The following is a 4771-nucleotide window of genomic DNA, read 5'->3' on the forward strand; positions in this document are numbered from 1 at the left end:
ATCCCATGGCAAATGGACGTCCACATCCATCGTCAAATTTTCTGCAGATACTCAAGGATATTTGTTCTCTTACTTGCCTTTGCCATTGGATTATTTTCATATGAATGTTATCTCTATTATGTGTGTGTGTGTGTGTGTGTGTCTGCACACACACACACATACACACACATATACATACATATATAGAGATAGATAGATATATATATATTTTTTTTTTTTTGAGGAGAATTAACTCTGTTTTCTTAAGGGATGTGGGCAGATGTCTCATCTCAGAACTTCAGAACTTCTAGAATTGCTTCCTGGTGCCGGTGGCCTTCCAGACTTTGAACCCATTCAATCATACAGTCTTATTTAAGGACTAGCTCTCTGTCCCACAGTGACAATATCCCCAATCTGGACAATCCTGAGTAGGGTGTCAGGTGCACAGACATGTTCTTGTGGTCTTTCTCACAGTGGCTGTACTTTCGGATGTGGTGGTGGTAGTCTTGGTGGATAACAGTGGTCTTCTGCATTGTCATCATCTGGGTCACCACACTAAACCTAATCCATACTCGGACGGAGACATCACCAGGAAAGGGGCATTTCTTGTCAATATCCATGCCTTCAGTGGCCTCCTTGAGCATCTTGAAGTACAGACCCATGTTTTTGTAGTATCACAGGAACTCCTCCTTGCCATTTCCTATAGCAGGATACTCTTTTTATTTTGAAAGATGGTTGGGTGTTTTTGGTGGGCCTACTCAGTCTGAATGTTGGTCATCTTTCTGGCCACCTGAAGGAAGGATGTCTTTTATATTGTTGATGTAAGCCATAATTCAGCTTTTTCATTAACCTCCTCATGCACTATGGCCTTTTGCATATTCATCCATTTAGTAACTATTAAAGAGGGAAGACGTTTTTCAATATGTGAATAGTTGCCCACAAGATATCAAAAAGGTAAACAACTCATATCTAGAATATGTAAGAAACTTCCAAATCAATAAGAATAATTATTCCTAATTAGATAAGTACATATTTTAAAAAGTGTTTTCACTCTATAGCTATGGGAATAGCAAAACACAGGGGCACTGGGTGGCTCAGTCATTTGAGCATCTGACTCTTGATTTTTGTTCAGGTCATGATTTCAGGGTCCTGGGATCCAGGCTCCCATCTGGCTCCATGCACAGCAGGGAGTCTGCTTGAGGACTTCAATCCCTCTCCCTCTTCCCTGTTTATTTCTCTCTCTCTCTCCCTTTCAAATAAATAAATAAATACTAAAAAAAAAAAAAAAAAAGAAGAAGAAGGAGAAGGAGGAGAAGGAGGAGAAGAAGAAGAGCAAAACACAGACGTCTGGGTAATGCCAACTACTGTTAAGGATTTAGTGATTCAGGAACAAATGCTTGATAAAACAGTAACCAGTAAAGCAAATTTGCAGAGGAAACTGCCCTAATAAAGTTGCGTGCCACCAGTAAGACAGAAAAATCAGTTGAATCAGAGGGAGACAGAGACGGAGCTAGAGAAGTGAAAGGTGAAAGAGAAACTAGGTTTCTTTTTTTTTTTTTTTTTTAAAGATTTTACAGAGAGAGAGAGAGAGAGATCACAAGTAGGCTGAGAGGCAGGCAGAGAGAGAGAGGGAAGCAGGCTCCCGCTGAGCAGAGAGCCCGATGTGGAGCTCGATCCCAGGACCCTGAGATCATGACCTGAACCGAAGGCAGTGGCCCAATCCACTGAGCCACCCAGGTGCCCCAGAAACTAGGTTTTTTATGCTTAGAAAATAACATGGCCACTGGAGAAGCAAGTTCTTGCAACCCTCTTACCCATATGGTTCCTGGCCTCATATCCATCCCCTTCTCCCCAGTCTTTTATCTTTTGTCTCTTTGTGTATTGTCTGTTGCACTACACCTCACTACAATTTCTCAAAATTTCCTGCTAGGAATAGTGTTATCAATTCTCTTCCTTTTTTTTTTCTTTTTAGTTTTTTAATAGCCCCTTGGCTTATACTTTTGGTCTTTCTCCTTCTGACAGAGTTTATCTGGTACTTTACCAAAGGAAAGTAAGTTCCTTCTTAAAAAATCTCTCAGGTGTCATGTAAATAGAAATTTTACTATCTGGGGCGCCTGGGTGGCTCAGTGGTTTGGGCTGCTGCCTTCGGCTAGGGTCATGATCTCAGGGTCCTGGGATCGAGCCCCGCATCGGGCTCTCTGCTCCGCAGGAAGCCTGCTTCCCTCTCTCTCTCTCTCTCTCTCTCTCTCTCTCTCTGCCTGCCTCTCTGCCTACTTGTGATCTCTGTCTGTCAAATAAATAAATAAATAAATAAATAAATAAATAAATTTTACTATTTTGAGGGTTATTTCATGAAAAACATTCTCCCATTCATTACTGGAAAGGAATTAAGGATAGTTATTGTAATTAATATAAAGAAGCTATCTATAACACAAAGTACCAAAGTACTGATTTAAAGTTTAGGAGCATTCTATAGAATTAAATATTTGTTTCATTTTTAAACAATTAAAAAATATATAATCTATTAAGGAATTGCTTTTACAGGACAGGTTGGAATAGAAATATTCATTCTATTATATCCTATGAGTATATTTGGGAAACAAATGAAGGATTTTATGTGTGACTCTGCACTAAACATAATTCAATCAAAAGATACTAGGGTTCCTTCATAGGTCATTGTCAATTTCCTCCTTTACACTTAATATAAAGAACTACAGAAAGCCACTTAAATTCTAAACTGGAAGGCCTTCTTCCCTCCTAGACAGGAAAGAAAAGTTAATTAAAATATACATTCCAGGGCCTGCCTGGGTGGCTCAGTGGGTTAAGCCTCTGCCTTCAGCTCAGGTCATGATCTCACGGTCCTGGGATCGAGCCCCACATCGGGCGCTCTGCTCAGCGGGGAGCCTGCTTCCTCCTCCCTCTCTCTCTCTCTCCCTCTCTGCCTACTTGTGATCTCTCTCTGTCAAATAAATAAAATCTTAAAAAAAATAATAATAATTGCTTAAAATATACATTCCATTGGTATAATGATTATAGGACTGCAAAGGTTAAATCACTCAGATTTACCCAGCCTGGTATCCAGCATTAATCAAGATTCTCAGGAAAGCAATAGAGCTTTTCAAAACTCACCAAGATTTTGAGTCAGGCTTAAAATAATATCATATCTTTCTTTTAGATCAGAGCTACTCCAAATTCAAGGTGCATTTCAACCTTTTGTCAGAGTGGAGATTCTCACTGGATATCCGATTACTCTAGCATCATTTATTATCCCTTTTCCATAGAATTGTTCTTGAACTTTTGGAGATGATCAGTGTGCCATAATTCTGTGAGCTCTTGATGAATTCTTTGTTTAGTTCCACTGACCTATAAGTCCATTCTTCATATAATACCATACAGTCTTAATTACTGTAGCCATATAATAAATAGTGAATCCGGAGTGACTCCTCCTAATCCTACTTTTTTTTTTTCCCAAAAAGATTTTTAGCAACTCTAGTTCCTTCATCATTTCTTATGTATTATTAAATCATATGGTCTATATCTTGCTGGGATGTTAATAAAAACCTGAATTAAAGGATGGCTCAGTTGGTTAAGGATTCAGCTCTTGATTTTGGCTCCGGTCATGATCTCATGGGTTGGGGGACTGAGTCCCATGTTGTGAATCCATGTTCAGATTCTCTCCCTCTGTCCTTCCCCCCACTTACACACATATTCTCTCTCTCTCAAATAAGTAAATCTTTAAAAAATTAAAAAAAAAATCTGAATTAAATCTTGATCAATTAGGGGATATTTGACAGCTTAACTATGCTGAAGCTTCTGATAAATGAACACGTGTGATTATCCATTTATTTCTTTATCTTAGCAGCATTTTATATATAAGACTTGTGCACATTTTGTGAAATGTACAGCCAAGTAATCCTAGCTTAAACAATTGTAAGTGATACTATACTTCCAGTTTCATTTTCGACATACTCACTGTGAGTATATAGAAATATATGTTTTATATACTGATCTTATATCCTGTGAACTTTCCTTTTTTTTTGTACTGCTTTCATTAGCTTTTTGTTACTGTAATAACAACTTCATAGAATTAGTTGAGTGAGGTTTTCTCCATTTCATTTTTTCTAGAAGAAAATATGTAGGACTTTTAAAAATATTTTATTTATTTATTTGAGAGAGAGAGAAGAGAAGATGTGTTGGGGATAGACACAGAGAGAGAAGCAGACTCCCTGCTTAGCAGGGAGCCCAATGCAGGGCTCAGTTCCAGACCTGAAGATCATACTTAGAGATGTTTAATAGACTGAGTCACCCAAGCACACTGAGAATCCATAGGATTAAGGTTCATTTTATTTAATGCATTTGGTAGAATTCTTCAATAAAAACATCAAGACTTGACAATTTATTATTTTAAGAAATATCAAAATATGAGTTGTTTCTTTAATAGTTATAGCTTATTCAAATTATTTATTTTATATTTAATGTTATGTTGAAATAGTTTGAACTTTTTGAGTAATTAGTCTCTTTCATCGAAGTTGTGAAATTTATATGTGTAGCATTGATTTTAGCCTTCCCTTCTTATCCTTCTGATGTCTTCAGGTCCTGTAATGATATCCTCTTTTTTTTTTTTTTTTTTTTTAAAGATTTTACTTATTTATTTGACAGAGAGAGAGAGAGATCACAAGCAGGCAGAGAGGCAGGCAGAGAGAGAGGAAGGGAGGCAGGCTCCCTGCTGAGCAGAGAGCCTGATGCGGGTCTCGATCCGGGAGCTTGGGATCATGACCTGAGCCGAAGGCAG

The 4771-nt window shown here is 38.0% G+C and overlaps 1 pseudogene; it reads right to left on the minus strand.

Moving 5' to 3' along the window:
* Positions 1 to 277: 277 nt before the first annotated feature.
* On the minus strand, positions 278 to 757 carry LOC116581862 (annotated as a pseudogene).
* Between the last annotated feature and the right edge of the window lie 4014 nt (positions 758 to 4771).

The sequence above is a fragment of the Mustela erminea genome, chromosome 21 (assembly GCF_009829155.1).
Source record: "Mustela erminea isolate mMusErm1 chromosome 21, mMusErm1.Pri, whole genome shotgun sequence".
In the NCBI taxonomy this organism is placed as follows: Eukaryota; Metazoa; Chordata; class Mammalia; order Carnivora; family Mustelidae; genus Mustela; species Mustela erminea.